We start from the raw sequence: 20,916 nt of genomic DNA on the forward strand, positions 1-20,916 counted from the left end.
TTACTGGAGTCCACCTACTGGGAGGCCGAACGAGATACAATGGACACTTTTTCCTCTGTCTAGAGCTGATCAGTTTAATTAAAAAAATTATTATGTGCATGGAGGGATGGTATGTCACAGTATGCGTGTTGATTCCCTCCTTAACCAGGTGTGTCCCTGTGATCAAAGTCAATTGGACAGGCTTGGCAGTAAGCATCATTACCTGTTGAGCCATCCTGTTCGCAACTAAGATGAAGGAGCCCTGTGGTAGCAACTGCTATGTGATGTTCCCTTCACAAGTGGCAAAGCTGGGACTCCTGCCCTTCTGCCCCAAGTTCTCGGAGGTACGAGGACTTAAGTCAAGCTGGGCATACCAGTGGCCTCAAGCTTTTGCCGTCAGTAACTGTCCCACCAGCTCCAACCAGGGACTAAAGATGAACCGAGAGCCAAGGACTGCCCCAAGGTCCTTGCTTAGGAGGGGAGAGGGGCACAGAAGTGGCCTTTGGAGACTTACGGTATGAAGCTGTTGTGTTCTTCTCTGGACTTGGATGTCCTTTGTCTATAGACTGAATGCTTTGGACCCCATCCTTTTAACTGTCAAAATCCTGAGCCCACAGCGAACCCCAACCTCCACAGAATACAGTAGGAAACATGACATAATCTGTTTCTTCAAGGAGCTTAGGGTCATGTAAGCAAGACAAGGCCGTAAGACATAATAATATGGCCTCTCTATCTATCCATCCACCCACTCATCCATCTATCATCCATCAACCCATTCACTTACCATCAACCCTTCCATTCATCCATCCCTCCATCCATCTATTATCTATCTATCATCCGTACATATATCTATTCTACCATCCATCCACTCATCTTCCAATCCACCCACCCACCCACCCACGCATTCCCCCACCTATCCATTCATCCACTCTTGCACCTGTCCAATGCAGCGCCATTCATGATCAAGACAGCCACAACCTCTCTCTCCCATGAATCCTGCCTCTGCCTGGGGAAGAGAGAGATTGAGGAAATAAGTCAGTATGTAAATCTAGATCTGAGACAATGTCATGGAGAATAATGGGATATGGAGATAACTGTGCGGGAAAGGAGAGGGAAAACCCCTCATGGAAAAGCTGGGTCTGAGCTAAAGGTGAGATGGGGGAGGTGTGTGTGTGTGTGTGAGGAACACCACAGGCTGATGGTGGAACAGGTGTAAAGGCCGTGATCCGCATGTGCTTGGCACACCTGCAGAAGCAGAGAGGCTGTGTAAACAGTGGAATGGGGGGGGCTTTTAGGGGATGATGGAACCGCAGCGTGGGAGAGTGGTCCAGCTGTGCAGCGACTCTGAAGGGGAAAGCCAGCCCAAGCAGACTCGCTGAGAGGAAGTGGGTGGTGGTGGTGTGGGCTCAGGAGAGTCTGAACCTGGACCTGGGTGAGGAATAGCCGCACCAGAGGAGGCAGTGGCTGAGCCAGAGGCCGTGGAAGTTGAACCATGTGCATGACAGAGCTGCGTGGGGTAAGGCACCGAGGAAGGACCACCAGGCTGCCCAGGTGACGCCTGAGGATGAGGTCTTTCAAAGCATGGGCTCTTTCACTAGTATCTGCCTCAGCCAGGCCTGCTGGCTGTGTCATCTGAGACGAATGATGTCATGGCTCAAAGTCAGAAGGGCCCTGGCCTATAGTTGGGGATAGTTTGGAGGGATGGGTTCCTTTGAAAACATGACTTAAAACTGTGCCTGTGTTCCGCTCTCAGGCTCCAAACAACACAGAGAAACAAACACGCAATGTGTGTGCTATTCCAGGGCTCCTCTTGCAGCCCCGGGAAACCTGCCATGGCCCCTAAGCGGTGCCCCAGGAAACCCCATTCTTTCCTCACTTTTTAGATTCCCTTCTGTCTAAGATTCCCACACTTGGCGTCAGGCCTCTTCAAGGTTCCGTGACCTCCCCTGACCCGGCTCTGGCCTTAAAGGTAAACCTCTGAGCTCTTAAAAGCTCTCTTCCCCTTTAAAGGTCACATTCAGGTTGGTGAGCAGAGCAGGGTCACGTGATGAGCTGGTCCGAGAAGGGTGTGTACTCAAAATCCTGCTTCCTGGTTCCTGAAATCAATAGCCTTTCACTCTGGGCTGGACCAAGAGGGAAACTCCAGCCCCAGATAGGATGGAGGAAGGGGATGCGGTTTCCTGGGTAGGAGGCGCAAACAGCGGCTACCTTAGCCATTATTAAACACCGGTGTCCACACTGGCTATCAAAACCTCCACTTCCCAAAACCTCGTGGCTACACAGGGAGCCAGTGGCACCAGGAGGCACCAGCAGAGGGCGCGCTGGCTCTACCTTCCTGCAGTGGGCCGAGTCCCGAGGCTTCCTGCTGAGGCTTGGCCAGCCTCACAGGGCATTCCCCCAATTTGTGCTCATTCCTCCACTCTCCCCAAGTCTCTCCTCCTTCCCTCTTGTTGGGCTTGAGTTACATCCCCAATACAGCCTGAGCATGTCCCAAGGTTTGCCTTGGGCTCTGTTTGCCAGACTGAGATTCCTGCTGCGTGGCTTTGAGCCATTTACCTGATTGTTCTGAGCTCAGTTCTCTTTTTCCGTTAATGGGCTTGCTGAAGACACACCATCTCTCTCTATCGATTTTATTTAGTTATTTGATGTTTCTTTTTTAAAAATTTTTTTAAAATTATTTATTACAATTTATTCACGTATCCCGGCTGTGGTCCCTTCCCTCGACATACCATCTCCTAAATGGCTGTGGTCTTCAAGGCAGAAGAACGGGGCAGGTGGGCTGGAGAAAGGAGCTGCCTGCGGGGGAGTGGGGAGAGTCAGGGTTGGTGAGTTAGAGGTCTGGAAACGGGGAGGGGGCCTTCAGAGATGGGGGGGAGCATGCCTGAAGCATCGATTTGGGGAGACAGGTTTTCAGATAGGTAGGGACCCAGTCAGCGGACAGGCTTATCAGTGAAGGTCGGTGAGCTGCTGCGTGGGGTGTGCGGTTTGGGTTAGGTCGGTGTGCATGTCGTTAAAGGCAGAGGGATTGTCCACATGTTTATGGTACACTGAGCACAGTCCTGCGTGGCCCGTGATTGCTTTGCTTTGCCTTCTCTTTGAGGCAGAGGATAACTTCGAACTTCTGACTCCATTGCCTCCATCTCCTACTACTACAGCCCTGTAGCAGCATCCCAATTTTGTGCAGTGCTGGGGATCCAACCCGAGGCTCTGTAAGCGCTATCCACTGAGCCACGTGCCCACCCATTCCGTCTTTTCCACATGGTTCCAGTTCCTTTTCCCCATTCAGGCGACTGGCAGTGCGATGTCAAGAAGGACAGTGGTGTCCCTGCTGCCTCAGGATGTCTCCTCCCAGCCCGTGTGACTCAGCTCCCTTTCCTGTAAGAATAGATGTGAATGTAATAAGGAAGAAAAGGAAAACCCACAAAGCAGTTTTCCCAGTGAGAATCTTTTCCTGGGTCTCAGCAGGCTGGTCACACTGCACTCAGGAAGCAAAGAGTGGACAGGAAGTGGGGCCAGGCTATAAACCCCAGGGCCTCCCCCACCCCCGTGACTCATTTACTCCCCTCCACCCTCTAAAGGATCCACAGACAATGCCAGCAGCTAGGGGACAGGGTATTCAAAAGCATGGACCTATGGGGGACACTTCACATTCAGACCACAACAGGGCCCATCCGTGGTGAGCTGTGAGCCCTGGACTGTGTCCTGTGAAAACGCTGGCTCTGTGTTGAGGGGCAGCTCTGTTTCAGATGCTGTGACAGACTGAAGGCTCCAACCTCAGTCAACGAGAGAAGAAACTGGCCAGCATGCTTCCACGGTTGGCATTCTAGTGGGTAGGTAACACGGCTCAGGTGTTTCACGTATGGAATCCATCTCTGCCCCGTAATCCTGAAGACTGCTGGGAAGAGTGACTGTATAGCTAAGGTTAGCAGGAGGGTCCTCAAGCCGAGGGTAGACCAAGTGAGGTGACAGTGAGGTCCTCCTGGTGGGGCAATGCAGTACGTCAAAGGTTTGGGATCAAGAGAAAATGACTGCAACTCAAGCAACTTGGGAGGCTGAGACAGGAGGATTGGCACAAGTTCCAGGCCACCCCAAGCTACGTAGTGCAATAAAATAAAGCGCGACCCAAGAATGGCTGAAACCGTGCCCGGACAGGCGGCTGTCGGTTCTAGGGCTGACCAGTAGGTAGGGCAAGTAAAGCGCATCATCCCACAGGACGAGGGAGCACACTGTTCGCAGCTCCACCGACCACCAACCACCGGTGCTCAGGGTCTTCTTCACTGAGGTTGGACAGTGCCACCAAGGACAGAGCTGTCCCCACAGGCTTCCTGGAGGATGGCAGATAAATGCTTCTGGACAGTCCCTGGGGCGTGCTGTCCTCTGTATCAGAATAGACAAGCCTGGGGTTCTGGCTGCGGGTAGAATGTGGAACCTGACACTCCCTGCTCAGGGGGTTATCCCTGGGCATGTGTGGCACTTGAGCCCAAGAGGATGTGGAGGAGTCCAGCCTGTCTTCCAGGAAGTCCCGCCCCACGAGGCCCCAGGTACCTCTGGGAGTTGTAGTTTCGTTTGCCCCAGCGTTTCCTCTGAGGTGACAGACTTCAGAATGGGGATAGGGATGGAGACACGTCTGGGTTTGGGGTCAGTGGGGGCGTTGGGAAGGACACTGTTTGTTCCCTTCTGTGCTTATGTTCCAATGGGAGAATTCCGTCGTCTCGGGGGCTGAGAATCACAGGCATCTGGCTACCCAGGAGCGTTGTAGAAAGAAAGTTCTGGAAGGTTCTGGAGGAGACACGGCACATAGTGGGGTATCACACTGATCATTTATGGGCCTGCATATCTGTTCATTGAGCGCCTGCTGTGTCCCAGCCCTGAGGTAGGTAGGCACAGTGAAACAGGAGGGCACCCGAGTGAGAGAAGAATGGACACACACTGGTTTTTATTTTTTATATATATTATACATTAATAATATTAATATATATAATATATAATGTGATATATATATTGGCTGTGGCTTTTCCAGACAGAATTTCTCTGTATATGTCTTGCTGTCTTGGAACTCGCTCTGTAGACCAGGCTGGCCCAGAACTTAGAGACAAAGCCTCCTGCCTCTGCCTCCTGAGTGCTGGGATTAAAGACACATGCCATCACACCCAGCCACAGACCATTTATTATATAACATACAAACCCTGTATAAAAGCCCTGCTTTTAGGGGTACCCTGAGGAATTTCATCTTGCAGACCAACCTTTCAAACTGCCTCAAAGACAGTTCCCTCCCGCCCCCCAGGAGTGGCAGTCATAGTTGACATTCAGTGGGATGGGTCCAGATAACTGTATCCATGTCATCCAGTTGATCTATACTGCTGCTGGGCTCTGTCATCGTGGACAGGAGGATCCAGGGCATCACGGAAGATGGAAATCAGTCCTTACTTCAAAAGGGTCAAAATTCAAAGTATTGGAGAAGCAGACACACACACACTCAACAATTTGAGGAAGAGAGGAAACTGAGTGGCAGTAGCTCCCTGGAAGCCACACTGTGCTTGGGTCTCTGTCTCTTTTCTTGAGGTTGGCTGGTTTACAATAAAGGCAGAAACCAAGCCCCATTTCCCCTGGGAGCACATGTCATAAATATGATTCAATTTACCCATGCAATGCTTCTCCCTCATGCTGGCGAAGCCCCATGAGAACCCGGATCCGCCAGTCGCTTCAGAGCCCAGCATATAAAAGGTACTTAGTGAAGACAGGCAGGCTGGCTGGGTAGGGTGTCCAGTGATGTAGTCCCAGCTACTTGGGGGAAGGAAGGGAGCTGAGGAGAGAGAATGGATTGAACTGGGAGCTCAAACCTGAGCAACATAGTGAGACCCTGGAAAAGGAGAGGGTGGGGAGCAAGAGAAAGACAGACAGACAGAGAGAGACAGAGACAGAAAGAGAGACAGAAACAGACAGAGAGAGAGACAGAGACAGAGACAGAGTAAGAGAGGGAGGAGAGAGGAGGAAGGGAGGGAAGGAAGAGAAGGAGGTAGAAAGGGAGGGAGGGAGGAAGAGCTGGCTTGTGGTGGAATGCATAACTTTTGTAGAAGACTGTGGTTCAGTTTCCAACTCAGCATCCAACCTCATGCAACTCCAAATCCCTGGGATCTGTCGCCCTCTTCTGGCCTCTGTCAGCACCAGCACTTACATGCACATACACACATAACTAACAATAAATGTTTTAGGAGGAAGGAGAATAAAAAGAAAGAAAAAAGGAAACTGTGGTCGATATGATTAATGAAATAAACCAGGCATCCGACCAGGAATGCTCAGCATCAGGGCCGCAGGTGGGCAGTGATCTGCCACCACACAGCACACAGTAGGTGCCTTGGCTGGGACTTCGGCGCAACGCCACTTCTATCCAGCAGGGGGCGCGCCAAGCACACTCTCGAGGTTCCGGCGCCCGCGCTCCACCCCTCGGTGCTCTGCGCAGGCGCCGCCGGGAGCGGTTGCCACGGCGACGGGGCGCTTCCCGCCCGAGCCCCGCCCCCAGCAGCGAGGCTGCGCGCGCCGCGGCAGGTGCGGGCGGGCAGGTGCGGCGCGGCGGGCCACTGCGGTAGGTGCGGGGAGGGCGCGGGGGCGCGCGGACGGGCTCGGGAGCGCGCGGAGACGCGCGGGGACGCCCACTCCTGCCCGCGGGGCCGCGGGGAAAGTTGGCAAAGTTGGAGGAGGGTGAAGCGGGGAGCGGGGAGGCGCCGCGTGCGGAGTCCGGCTGAGGACTTGGGGGGATCCCGTTGCATCTGAGACCGGGGGGGGGGGGTGACGGCGGAGGACGCCTAGAGCTGGCCCCGCTTCCCACGCGCGTTCGCGGCTCGCGCGTGGCTCGGGAGCGCGCCGTGCAGGCCAGGGCTGACCTTTCCCGGCCCGGGAAGCCGTGGCCTTTTGCTTTCGGAGGGACGGCGCCTGTTGCAGAGAGCTGTCCCTGAGGCCCCGCGCCTGGCGCTGGAGCCCGAGCGACCCCGGGGTCGCGCCCTCCCGGGTGGCGCGCGCACTGCCCCGTCCGCGGTGACAAAGATGTGTAACTTGGACTTTCTTCCAGTGGGGCGAGTTGAGGCTCCAGGCCGCGCACCGAGAAGCGCTGGGGCTGGTTAATCAGTAACCCGGACTTGAGGTGGCGGCTTGAAGCGGCCAACTTTCTCCCTGCCACCCCGCAGGGCAGGCGGGCGGCCAGGGCTGGGCTCTGGAGACACCCCGTGTCTTGGGGGATGGGGGGGTGTTCCGAGGAGTCCTTTTAAAGGATTTGAGGGCTTGGCAGGAGTGCACTTAGGCCCGAGAAGTGCAGCGTCTGGACGCGTGTACCAGCTTGGCCTGCAGCTGTGTGCCTGAGCGGAGCCCTAGGTCAGGGTGAACCTGCCCCGAGCAGTTCAGAATCTGCCCCTCAGGGATGATTTTGTAGCCACAGCCAGCCTGCCTGCGTCTTTGTTGTAGTGTTGGGGATGCGCCCCTCGCTCCAGACTCTGAGCTGAGCGCCTCTCCCCCAGGGGCCCCTGATGGCTCTTGATACTTAATGCTCACCCGAGGGCACGTGCGCTTGTCCATCTCTGGGCATCTGACCCCTCGAGCATCACCAGAATTTACCACCCAACCAACACACAGGATGAGCTCCAAATGAGTCTGTCCATTCATCAGCCATCCATTCACAAAACAAATGGTTCTATGTCAGGCCCTAGGCTGGAAGTCACATCCTGAAGGAGTGAATCCTTGGTCTGTCTGGAAAGAGAGGAAGGACAGGGCAGGTGGAACCAGAGGCTTGGGGAAGAGGAGGATCGGGGTCCGGGGAAGAGGAAGGTGTCAGGATGGTCTGATGGGGTCCTCTCCTTCGTGGGGGAGGGGTGTTGGTAAGGAAGGGCATGGGGAGTGTCAGGGATGGGTCTGACTGTGTGACTCAGGGTGTGATCCTAGGTAGGTTATTGTTATGATAGCCTGTCATCCAAACTGTTCCAGGGAGATGGTGCCTTGCCTAACCTAGCTCGCGCGTGCGTGTGTGTGAGTGTGTGAGTGTGTGTGTGTGTTCAAAGGTGACACTTGGGCTGAGCCTTGACGGCTGAGTAGGGTGAAGGGCAGAGGCCAGGCCTACCTCCTGGTCCTGCCCAGAGTGTAGGGCGTGCTGAATGAATAAAAGGCCTTTACACCTGTGCTCAGGCTTGGGGCTGAGGGGACCAGGTCCCTGCCTGGAGGTGCACGCTCTCGCCCTCACCCAGCTCAGATTGCGGAGAATGTAGATTCAGACCTGCTGCTTCTCCCCGGAACTTGATGGATTTTTGGAGACAGTGGGTCAAGATTTCTGAGAAGGACCAGAGGTAAACCAAGGGAGGGGCTTCCCGGAGGAGGCAGGAGACAGGCCAGCCAGGCAACATGGGAGGGTTGAGGAGAATGTAGGAAAAGCCAGGGGTAACTGATGTACCGTTATGTCAGGCCCAGGGCTGAGTCCTTATGCCTCCTCTGTGTTCTTCATGGTAGTCATCAGGCAGTGCCAGGTTTGGGCACCCTAACCCCCACCCATGAGCAGCTCAGGAGATGGAAGCTTTGATGGTTACACAGCGGGGAGAGGAGCTGAGTCTGAACTTGGAACTGGCTGCCTGAAGCCAACTCTGCTTGGCTAGGTGTGGCCACCCACTGCCCACACCCTGACTGCTGGCCCGCATAGCGGTCACTGTTTGAGTGGAGGGCTGGAGACATGGATCATTATTCTCCCAAATATTTCATGGGGTCTCATGGAGGAGCGTCCTGAGAACTCCGATCTGTCCCCAGGAATGCTCTAGTCAGCTGTGTGGGAGAAAGGGCATGTGACCCGAATCAGGAAGCAATTCCAGACTTGACTTTGGGACCTGAGTTATCACTACCGTCCTCGGTAATTGCGTAGTTGGGTGACCTTTGAGATGTTTGTAGCCGTTTCTCTGTTGAGGATGGAGGTATGTTTTCAAAGTGTGATGGCTGACTGTTCACCCCTGAGTGAGCCACAGAGTGCACACATCCAAACTTAGGGCGCCATCAGTGGAAGTGTGTCTGGCCCCAGGTGCCCAGCTGGATGGTTCAGAGAGCCCAACTTCCCAGCCACTCTCCATCCTCCCAGGACTTCACGAGCACACAGGCTCAGCCGCGCCTCAGTCACACCTGCCAGGTATGAAACCTGCTCTCAGATCTGCTCTGCGTGGCCGAAGTCAGGTGTGAACTGTCTGTGCCCATTTCTTCCTTTGTAAATGAGGCAGATGGCGGACTTACCTCAGAGGGCAGCTGTGGGGCTGAGGAGGATGTGGCAGATGTGAGTTGGTGCTAACTGGGCACAGAAGCCACTCAGTGAACAGCCTGGGAGCAGAATGATGAAAAGTGTAAGAGAGCTTTACATGTAAATGAGGCGATCTCCCATTGGAGAAGTGTGCTTGGAAGTGTGCTGGTTACCGGGCACTCACTGCTACTTGGTTTTCACTCTGCAGCCCCTGCATCTCTGCTCAGCCATTGAGGGAGGAGCACCTCCAGGAGGTGGGAGGAGGAAGTGTGGGATAAAGGGAGCTTGGGGTGGCAGCCTGGCCTGCCCAGGTCCCTTGAACACACTTGTGTAGAGAGGGTCAGAGCCCCTGGAGGTTGTGTGGTTTGGAGGCCAACCTGCCAGAGATGGTATCATGGAAGACATCTGCCAGTGAACGCTCTAGTGTTCCTGGTAGTGTGTGGCTCCCGCGTCAGTTCGCTTTTCCTGTGATTGCTCCGTGTAACAAACATCTCCCAAGTCAGTGACATGTTTTGCACTCGAGTCAATGAGTGGCTTGGCTGATTTGTCTCCTGACAGATCTCCTGGCTGACAGTGGTACCCAGTGAGTGGAGTGTGCTCTCCAAGGGGTGGGACAGCAGGTGTGCAGGGGCTGGATTGCTCCGGAGGTCTGAGAGCATCATCGTGTCCGTCAAAGAGCCCCTTCAGGGACTTGGCCTGAGCGCTGGCTTGGAGTGGTTTTGTTTTGATTTCACCCGGCAGCTCTGGAGACAGACGGTGGGCTTCCTGCGCGGCAGGCAAGCACTCTGTCACTACACTGCATCATCTCTCCTCTTTCTAGGTTAAAAAAAGAAAATTGAGACAGGGTTTTGCCACACCGCCCAGGCTGTCTGTGAACTCACCATTCTGGTGTCTCAGCCTCCCAGGTATCTGGAATTACAGGCCTGTGTCGTGTGGCCAAGCAGGGCTGTCATTGCTGGCTGCAGCACTCTTAGTCTGGGGTGGCCCAGAGAGGTTGTTTGCTTTCCAGGGAGCCGCCAGCACCTTGAGGACTGAAGTGAATTGAAAGATGGGGTCCAAGCCTCTGGCCCTGCTGCAGCTAGCTGACCGCCTGTCTGTTGGTTGTGAGATTTTTCTCCACCTAATTTAGGATGTCTTAGGAGGGGCAGAGACTCAGCTACCCGGGGCAGTGCTGATGTGTCAGGGAATCACAGTGAGAAGCCACCATGTTGTTCCATCCAGGGAGCATGCAGGTTTCTGGGGACCTCCCCTGGCTGTGAATGAGCATGAGCATGCTGGGAGTCTGGAGGTGAGCGACCAGTAGAAGCTGGGATGGAAGGATGAGTCTAGCACCGGCTTGCTGTGTGACCCCAGGCAGCTGGCTTCACCTCTCTGGGTGTATCCTCATCTGTGAAGTGAGTCTGATGGATCAGGGAGTGGCCGTGGCCTCTGTGTTAGCCTCTCCGCTTCCGGAACCCTGGGAGAGGTTGTGAATCTCCTCCTCTGTCAACGCCTGGCTTTTGGCAAGGGCGGCAGTGTCTGTGGTGAGGTGACAGGAACGTGTGGCGGCCATTCCCTCTGCCTGTGTCTGTGTCTGTTTGCACACATGTCTATGGGAATCTTCCATTGCCAGGCTGTAGAAAAGGAGACTGAGGCGTGAGAGGTTGTTACCCATGGCGGCCAGGAAGGAGGCTGTGGGGCTTTTCGGCCTGACTCCATTTCCTACCCCCTCCAGGCTCCTCTGATACCAAGCAGGCTGGGCTGACCCGGATGCCTGGCTCTGCACAGTGCTGTGGCTTCAGGCAAATACCTCAGCCTCCCTGAGCCTCAGCGCATCTGCAGGGGAATAAAACAAACAGCAATGAAGGACAGGCTCCTGGGGATGGCTCGGTGGGTAAGAGCCGTTGCTGCCAGACACCTGAGTTCAGTCCCTGTAACCCACAAGCTGAAAGGGGAGAGCTGACTTCTCCAGAGTTGCCCTCTGACCTCCACATGTATATTATGTCATGCACACCCCACCATCAGTCAGTCAGTCAGTCAATCAATCAGTGAATCAGTCAGATTTCTCGAGTGTTCTTATAGGACCATGTAACTTATATAATATTTATATAAGGCCTTTTTTTGCATGGTAAGCGCCAAGGCTGGCCTGGAGTCTGTTTCTTTAAAGTGTGCAACTGATACCAAGCTATAACTTTAAATCCCCTTGTTTGCATGGGCAGCAGAAATAGAGACAGTGGCAGACATAAAATAATTAATAATTAACACGGATTGAGCTAGGAGTGGTGACTCATGCCTGTGATCCCAGCACACGAAAGGCAGGCACGGAAGGATTGCCCATGAGTTTGAGGCCAGCCTGGGCTACGTGGCGAGTTTGATGCGATGCCCACAGCAGCCTGTGTGCTTTTGTATGGTCAGACTCCTAGAGGCCAAGCCAGGGGCAGCAGGCCGAGGGACTGGCTCCTTCTGCCTCTGTCTTCTGCCTTCTCCTTCTGGAGAAGCTGGAGTCCCTCCAGAGGGCCAAAGTGAGGGCGGGGGCAGCTTTTCCCTGCCCATTGGGCTGGCTTTTATTTGTTTGTTTTGTGCCTCCTGTGCCTAAAGCCCTCCTGGGGCCTGAACTGTCTGTCTGAGGACTGGGGGTGAAGGACATCCCAGCAGGAGAGGCCTGGTGGCCCTGGGTACCCAGGGTAACCTTTCGAACCACACAGCCTGGCCTGTTGGGACATGAAGCCCAGGCTTGGCGGGCCCTACCCTCTGAAACTGTCTAGGGCACTGGGCAGGCTGGGGAAGAGGAGACCTTTGGCTTGGGACACAGCCCAAGTCCATCTTTCACTTAAGGCTGGGCTGATGGTTAGTGCATCAGGGACCATGCTTGGCACCCGGAAGGGCCTAAGCCGGGGTCAGCAAGGATTAATGTGTGTTAGAAAGTTCCCAGCCTGGGCCTTTCTGCTGTAAGCAGAAGAGCCGAGTGTCTCCCGCTACGCCGCCAGGAAGAGTCTAAGCCAGCCCTTTAAAAGGCAGGGCCTGGGGGAAGCACAATTCTCCAGGATGTGCCTCCTGCCAAGTCCCTGCCTTGGGAGGTGTTGCGTTCTGCATCTTCTTGTCACCCTCAGAGTGACTCAGGCTGTTGGCATCGGCAACCTTTTCACGGACGAGCTGCTTGAGGACATCTGAACTCATCTTTTTTGGGAGGTCCCACGTCCCAGCCCAGTGCTCTGCCCTCTCCAGGGAGAGTGGGCCGTTTTCCTATTTGTTACTCACTGAGCACCTGCTGTGTACTCAGGCCGCGGGCTGGCCCCTGCCACTGTAGAGGACAGAGACATGGAGGCAGAGAGCCACTTTCAGGGCTGTAATGGGATGATGGCCACAGTCTAGCCTGTGTCTCCCCTGGAGCCCGAATGCTTCCTTTGTGCAGTTGGGACTTGGTTTGAATGTGCCAGTGACAGGCGACACCTTCTCTCCTGGAGAGGGTGAGAGGGCCTGGAAACTCTCAGATTTAACTCCAGAGTGAGTGACCGTGCCTTTGAGCCCTGCTCTCTCCCACAGCCGTCTGTCCTGCCTTCCTTTAGTTCACTCACAAGTGGGTGGGTGATAGAAGGGAGGGAGGTAGCCCAAAGCTGGAAGAATTTTCGGAATGCCCAGAATGCTGGCTGACCCAGCCAGCAGGTGTGAGCCATCTTCCCCGGCTTTGGTTGGGGTCAGATGGGCAGGCTGCTGGGTGTACTGCCCAGTTCCCACCCTGAGGCCTGAGTCACCCTGGGAGGCGGCTCTTCCAGGGATGACTCTACCCAGTTTGGAGGCGGCTCTTCCAGGGATGACTCTACCCAGTTTGGAGCCACACAGCCCAGGGTCACGGGTATGCACCTTGGGGCTTGTGGGGAATGGGTACCACTGCTGTTCTGTTACTGTGTGTGGTGACGGGTAAGGCTCCTACTGTGTGCACAGGCCTCCATCATTGTGTGGTTGTGTGGCCCCCTTGTTCCTTACGCCTCCATCCCTCCGCCTGAGGGTGCTGTGAGGGTACCTGCCCAGTGCACCAGCCTGCGGCAGGTCTTGTAGGGCGCTTCTGCCGTAGAATGTAGCTGCTCCTACCCGGGAAAGCAGCGCTTAGAAACAGGTTGAGAGAAAGGGAGGATCAGGAGCGACATGTTCTAAAGATGCTGTGCTGGCAGCACGCAGCTAGCCGGGAGATGTCCATGCATGCTGTAGGATGTGGGCTTCATTCTCTGGAAACCTCTAGCTGGGTGGCCTTGGGGTGGTCACATCACTTCTTTTGAGCCTCAGTTCCTCTTCTGTAAACCAGAGTCCCAAGAGTCTTGTTTGTTGACACCCTTCATTCTTCTTCTTTATTAATTTATTTATTTATTACGCATACAGTGTTGTGCCTGCATGTACACCAGCACGCCAGAAGAAAGCACCAGATCTCATTATAGATGGCTGTGAGCCACCATGTGGTTGCTGGGAATTGAACTCAGGACCTTTGGAGGAGCAGCCAGTGCTCTTAACCTCTGAGCTATTTCTCTAGCCCTCATTCTTTTTTAAAGTGCATTATTATTTTCATTTTATGCTCATTGGTGTTTTGCCTGCATGTATGTCTGGGTGAGGGTGTCAGATCCCCTGGAACTGGAGTTACAGACAGTTGTGAGCCACTATGTGGGTGGTGGGAATCGAACCCAGTACTGAGCCATCTCTCCAGCACCCAATACCCTCCATCCTTACGAGCTGTCATTTTATACGGCTGCATACTTTTCCTTATTTTGAGTGGCGCAGCTCCCAGAATTCTGTAAACTGTAACTGGCAGATGGAGTTGCTAGGGTGGGGCAGGGACCATGGCACCTCTTCCAGGCACAGCTCCATTGGTGTTGGTTTAGCTCCCGGTGTGGGGGCAGTGCAGGCTGGGACTGGTCCAAGCGGCTTCACCCTATCCTGGCCGGCACACTAGGCTCCTCAGTAAGACCGGCCTGATCGCCATCACTGGGGATGCTTCCTGTCCCCGCCGAGGCCTGGCTGGCATCCAAGTTCTAGCCGCTGTGCCGTCGGGAGGTGCCCATGTAAGATGAGCTCCTCAGAACCCTCTACCTCCTCCCCTGACTGCAGAAGCGGCTTCCGGAGGACTGGCTCATCACTCGTGCCATAGGGATCCATGGGGATCGGGAAAGGCAGAGAGAGGAGAGGGTGTGGGGAGCCACAGGGAGGGGCCAGTGATGGAGCCAGGTCCTCAGAGGTGAGTCGGGGCCTGGGGTGTCTGCAGGGGAGTGATGCGGCCCCTTTTGAGACCTTGGATGGAGACATTGCATAGCCCAGTCCACCCCCAGTTCCCTGTGTGTGACATGGGGCCGGAGGTGGGGTCTCATTCACTGGGCCTCGCCTATGTGCCTGCTCCTCCCCTCCCCCAGCCTGCCCATCAGTACCAGCTGCAGTGCTGACTCAGCCAGCCCTGCTCAGTGCCTGCTCCTCTCACTGGCTCCCTCCAATAAATCCGGGTCACTGTTGTCCATGTCAGCGGCCAGCTCTAGCTGTGGGTAGCTTAATATTTTTTGTTAATTCATTCTCAACTTGCATATTTTGTGTGGGTGTTGGGGGTGTGTGCCTGTGCACGTGCGAACATGACTGTGAGGACCCAAGAATGAGCACGTGGAGGCCAGAGGCGGACATCGGGCGTCCTCCTCTCTCGCTGTTTCTCACTGTGCCTGGAGCTCACCGTTTTGACCTGGCTGGCCGGCCACTGAGCCCAGGGACCATGCAGTTTCACCTCCCAGCACTGCTGGAGTAATGGCCACGCCCCGTCAGGCCGGCGTTAGTGTGGGTGCTGGGATCCCAGCTCGCGTCCTCACGTCTGTGCGCCGGCGCCGCACCCCGGCTCCTCCCCAGCCCTGTCAAGTTCATCTCCGTATGCTCAGCGCATGGAAGACCGTGGGTAGCCATGGCGGTAGCCGCGGCCTTCACTAGTCAGGTCTAGGGTTCATGCTGTGGGCCCCTGCACCTCATCTGCCGCTTGGCTTGTTCTGCCTGGGGTGCTCCTGCCCCCAGGAGGCCTGTTCCCTGGCAAGCCTCCCCCCACCCCCCGGCCCATCTTTAGTGACCTGAGGCTAGATCTGGGACTCTGCAAGGAAGCAGGATTTCTGTGCCCTTGAGATCTGAAGTTCAGACTCCAGCCTATGACCTGTGGTAGCCCAAGGGCCCCTTAAAAGCAAAGCGGGGACTCGCCAGACAGAGGTGCGATGTGGCTCTGTGGAGGTGCCAGGCACGAGGCCACTGTCTTAGGTTCTTCTGTGACTGTCATCAAATCCTGCGAGTAACGCAACTTGAGGGAAAAAGGCCTCATTCTGGCTTGCAGTCCAAAGGTGGTCAGTCCGTCATGGTTGGGCTGCTGAGGCAGCAGGAGCATGCACAACCCAACACACGGAGTCATGCTAGGACTCAACTCCCTCCCTCCATTTTACTCTGCCCAAGGTTCCTGCCCTGCTTGCAGTTAAGATGGGTCTTCCTACTCCAGGTGACATAGTCAAGGCAGTCCCTCACAGGCGGGCATAGAGGACCATCTCTATGCCTCTCACATCTGAGATCCCACAGGGATCCCCAAGGTTGGACCTGCTCTTGTTCCCATTTCTCAGATGCAGGGGTTGAGGTCGTTGGGCCAAGAGTATCGTTTGCTTGGAGGTGGCACAGCTTGGGTTTGTTTTATTTATTTTAAATTACTATTGTTACTTTTCTGAGACAGGGTCTCAAGTAGCCCAGGCTGGCCTTGAAGTTGGTGTGTAACTGTGGGTGACCTTGAACTCCTGCGTGCTAGCGGTCGAGGCCTGAGCCACCATGTTGGATATTGAACTCAGGGTTTCTCATGTACTGTCCCAGCTGAGTCCCACCCCCAGGTCTTTTCAGGACAGGGTCTCGCTATGTAATCCAGGTTGGCCTTGAACTTGAAATCCTCCTGCTCCAGCACAACCTAATGTCTGAATCAGAGTCTCCTAGACTCTCCTGCTGCTTCAGGTTCATCTTGGATTGTGGTTTCTGAAGTCACAGCATGGCCAGGACGTAAGAGACCACCCAGCTTGCTCGTGGCGCCTGTGGTGGTGGCTCCTGTGGCGGTGGTTTCTGTTATCTTTGTGGACAGCCACAGCTGTCATCAGGATCCACTTTAGGAAAGTTTTGTCATCACAGAATGAAAGTTTCTAACCCCCTCTCAACCCCCCACACCCACTTCCCTATCCCAGGGCCACTGCTAATTTACTTTTGTGTCCATGGACTTGTCTGTTTCGGGCATTTTCTCTAAATCTGGTCATATACTGCTTGGTCTTTTGTGATGACCCTTCCTTTAGCCTCATGCTTTCAAGATTCATCTACTCTGTGATGTTTTCAGTGTTTCATACCTTTTTGATGCCCTAGTACTACCATTTCTTCGAAGAAGTACCATATTGTTGTTGTTCTTTGAGGCAGGGTTAGGTAGACTCAGCTGGCCTTGAACTTGCTATGTAAGCGATGATGACCTTGAACTGCTGATTTTTTTGCTCCACCTCCCATAAGCTGGGATGAGAGGTAGTGTTCCACCACACCCAGCTTCATTTCTGTATTTATCTAATTGTTATATATTGCCATTCTGGGGAATCAAACCCACGGTCTCAAGAATTCTAGGCAAGCATCTTGCCATTGAACAACAGCCATAACCCTGTGATTCATTTCACAAAATTTAAATAAAAACACTTTCAAAGATGTTGAGGGCTGAGAGAAGGCTCAGTGGGTAAGAGCACTTGCTATGTAAGTGTGAAGGTCTCAGTTCAAATCTCCACGTAAGAGGCTGGGCACTGTAAGCTTAGGTTTTTCGCCAAACCCACTTTATTTAGGGTTCCAGACCACTTCTACCTCCCTTCCACCCCCTGACCAGGGTTAGGGGAGAGAGAAGGTTATTAGGTAAAGGGGGTTGTAGACGTTTTTAGAAGTAGTTCTTTGGGATGAGTTCACTTTTCATTGTACGGGCACCAGCAGTCCAGCCCACAGGCTAACACCAAGCAGCAATGCTGTTCAGCACGATTCAGAAGATCGGGACAAAAGCCACAAGACTCAGTTGGATTGCCCCAAGAATTTCTCTGGAATGTTTCTCTCTGTGTGTTCTCTAGTGTCGAAGGACGAAGATCAGTGCAGTGCTTTCCATCCAAAAAAACCCATCTCTCACTGTCTGTGGGCTTCTATCTATCTCCTCTCCTCAGAGTTCACTCATGGATGTTCTCAGCTAGCCAAAGCCATGCCCTTTGCATGAGACAGCTAACAGCAAAACATCATTTGTCCTCTCTCAAGCGAGCATCCAGTAAAACATCACATGTTCTCTCCCAAGACAGTGTGTAGCAAAACATCACATGACTCAACTGAGTCTTTAAAGAAACCAGAAACTCCCACATCAGAGGCTGGCTGTGCCCACCTATAATGTCAGTGCTGTTGGGGTTAGAGACAGGGCGATTGGTGGGTCTTGCTGGCCACCAAGCCTAGCTCCAGGCTCAGTGAAAAGCCTTGTCTTAAGAGAATAGACGAAAGTAGGGCCCCTGATGTCCTTCATCCTTTGATCTCCATGTACGTGAGCATGTATTCACTCATACTCACATGTGTTCAGTGGGCTCGCTCAGTTTTACCTGGCACACATGGAGATATGTCATGACACCCACCCACTCCTTATCACTCACTGTCACTCAGTCCTATCTTGCAAACTGTAATGGGCTGCCCACAAGTGAGCTATTTTGTTACATAGCTGAACAGTTGTTATACTTGGGGGTGTGTGCATGCAGGAAGGAGGGGGACCATCACATCTTTTTCTCATGGATGAGAAGAAGCACATTCTCCTTCAAGAACAGAGTAGGCATTTAGAGCACCTGGTGCCTTTGCTGCTGCTTTGAGGCAATGAATTTGCCACTGTGTGCGGCTTTGGCTGCACTCATGGCTCCTGGAGCGTGGTGTCTAGCCACAGTCAGGATGGGAGCTTGTGGAATTGCTGTTTAGTGAGTCAGTAGCGGGAACAACGTTGACTTCAGCATGACCCCACTACCTAAGGCATCATTGGTCCCTTTTCCAGATAAGCAACCTGGGGAATAGCTGTATTGCTCTCCCCAGTGGCTGTGCCATTTTATCTTCCTGCTCATATGCATGTTTTCTGCTCTTGCCAGCCCTGGAGTTTTGGGATCTTGATAGGTACCGGCTGTAAAGGGTGTAAGGATGCATTGGGCATGGATTTTTGAGTGAAAGTTTCAGAATTACGTTGCCAGTTGCTGTGTCTGTGGTAGGGCAAATGCTGGTAGCAACTGCTGTTGTTAGAGCGTCCTCACAGTTTGATATGTTTTCTGGAAGTATTTGGCTTCCTCACTCTGGCCTGTGTGCCATTTGAGGATTGACCATGATGCGGGGGAGTACCATAGTGGCTGGGGGTGCTGGGTCAAGGCCTGTCATCTCAGCTACTCAGGAGACTGTCCCATGCTGCCTGTGCCACAGAGCCAGTTCAAGCTCAGCCTGGGCAACTAAGTGAGACCATGGCTTAAAATGAAAGGGGGAAAGGGCTCGGTGTCATAGCTCAGTGGTAGGGCACTTGTCTCATAGGTGCAGGGCTCTGTCTATCTTGAAAAGAAAGGGAGGGAGGGGCCGGATATAATAGCGCACACCTTTAGTTCCAGCACTCGGGAGGCAGAGACATGCAGATCTCTGAGTTCGAGGCCAGCCTGGTCTACAGAGAAACCCTGTCTTGAAACACCAAGAGAGAGACAGATACACAGACACACAGACATGCAGAGAGAGAGAGAGAGAGAGAGAGAGAGAGAGAGAGAGAACATTTCTTACTGACCGAGGGCAACCATAGCCATGTCCCATTGGGGAGAGGCCCTGTAACTATTTTTCCAGGATGCTTTGGGAGTGTAGAGATTCCCCTACTCACTGGGGAGCAGCTCCCTGAGAGCTGAGGGTGTGGTCCTTTGCTCTGGCTGTTCAGAAACCCCCCCACTTTCCCCAGGGCACTTTGAAGGAATAAGAGGGCTCCAAGCCAGGCTTGGCGGTGCCCTTCTGTCATCCCAGCCCTCGGGACACTGAGGCTAGAAAAGCATGAGTTTGAGGCTCGCCTGTATCACATAATGTTTGTGTGTAACATTGCTTGTCTCAAGACAGACAGACAGACAGACAGACAGACAGACAGACAGACAGAGGTGCTGCGATGAGTCCCTGGGGTCTATGTTAAGGAAAGACACTCCCTGAGTTCCTGTGGCACTAAGAGCCACCTCCAGGGATCCGGTCAGCTGAGTGAGCAGAGTTGTTTCCTGAGCCCCTGGCTCTCCCGCACACATCCACCCTTTGTGATTTCTGGCCCCTCTCTGGCTCCCGCGTTGTGATTCACCAGAGACTCAGGTTGCCCCACTGGGCTGTACTTGAACTAGTCCTTGTGTTGTGACCCGCAGTGAAAACAGCCAGCCATGGTGTCCATGTAGAAGGTGACTTTGAGAACACAAACACAGGAAAGCAGGCTGCACCAGCCAGTCCCGCGTGCGCCGTCCCTGTGTGCTTTATGCCTGAGGAGGCCTGGCACTTTCTGTCCTGGTGCTTAGCTCTGGCTGGGTGCCTCCCACCAGCACAGATACGGGGTTATGGAGGGATGGGGCGGGAGAGAGGAGCCCTGGCAGGGAGAGGGTTCTGAGTGGCTGTGGCTGGTGGCTGGTGGCCCTGTGAGTGTTGGGGTGATCTGCCTCCCGGGGCAATCCCCTGCCCCACAGTAGAAGCTTAGAAGCATACAAGAAGCTCTTATCTGTGGGATCCCTGAGCTGGGACATGTCCCCGTCAAGGTTGGGTGCGGAGCCTGGGCGATAGGTCAGCAGCTGGAAGAGAGGTAACAGAGGGAGTGTCTGTGTCCTGGCTGTGGGTCACTGCTCTGATTGCTGGTTCTATTTGCCGCTCTGTCTGCTGTGTGACCTCGTGCGAGCCCCTTGACCCCTCTGAGCTTCTATCCAGGACTCACTGGGTGCCTATATGGGTCAGCTCTGCCAGTTGCTATAAGAAGTGCACAGCAGAGACGATGTCTATGGGATGGAGGGAGGAGGCGGGACTTAGGGAGGAGAAAGTGCACCTTGCCTGAAGGCTGCTGGGATGCTGGCTGAGAGCCAGGCGGTCTTGGTTTGTAGCTGTACATCTTTCTGGTGAGGACGGCAGTCGTGGGCAATGGTCATCTGACCTCATTAGGAGCCATGTGGAGTTGGAGTATGATAGTTCAGTGAAGTGCTTACCATGCAAAAAGAAGGAGCCAAGGGCTGGGTACAGGAAGTGGAGGGTGGGTGCTTGGAGCTCGCTGGCAGGCCAGCCTCACCTAATTGGTGAGCTCCAGGTCTCTGTCTCAAAGATAAAACTGAAAAACAAACAAACCCAGCAGACCACATGGAGGTTGCCTTTTGCCCTCCACATAGGTGGGTATATACCTCCACGCCCCCCACTCCCTCACACACATTCACATTTAAGCCCCATCCCTAATACACATGCTCACTTGCTTCACTTGGGTGTCTCCTACTCTGCAGACAGGGTCTCATGTGGACCCAACTAGGCCTTAGACTTGCATTGTAGCTGAGAATGACCCTGACCTCCTGACCCTCCTGCCCCGTCTCCTGAGTGCCGAGACCACAGCCCTGAGCCACTGTGTGCACTAGGCTAGCTCTCTCCACTGAGCCGTACCCCAGGCCTGCTCCAGCGTTTTCATTCTC

The 20,916-nt window shown here is 54.1% G+C and overlaps 1 protein-coding gene across 1 annotated transcript in view; it reads left to right on the forward strand.

The window, feature by feature from the left end:
• The first annotated feature begins 6,496 nt into the window (after positions 1-6,496).
• Kiaa1671 (KIAA1671 ortholog) overlaps positions 6,497-20,916 on the forward strand; it is a 136,725-nt gene continuing 122,305 nt past the window's right edge. Inside the window, exon 1 of the mRNA XM_021646324.2 lies at positions 6,497-6,562. The gene's annotated coding sequence lies outside the window, so the exon portion shown is untranslated. The remainder of the gene's footprint in view (positions 6,563-20,916) is intronic.

This window comes from Meriones unguiculatus, chromosome 4 (genome assembly GCF_030254825.1).
Source record: "Meriones unguiculatus strain TT.TT164.6M chromosome 4, Bangor_MerUng_6.1, whole genome shotgun sequence".
NCBI classification, from domain to species: Eukaryota; Metazoa; Chordata; class Mammalia; order Rodentia; family Muridae; genus Meriones; species Meriones unguiculatus.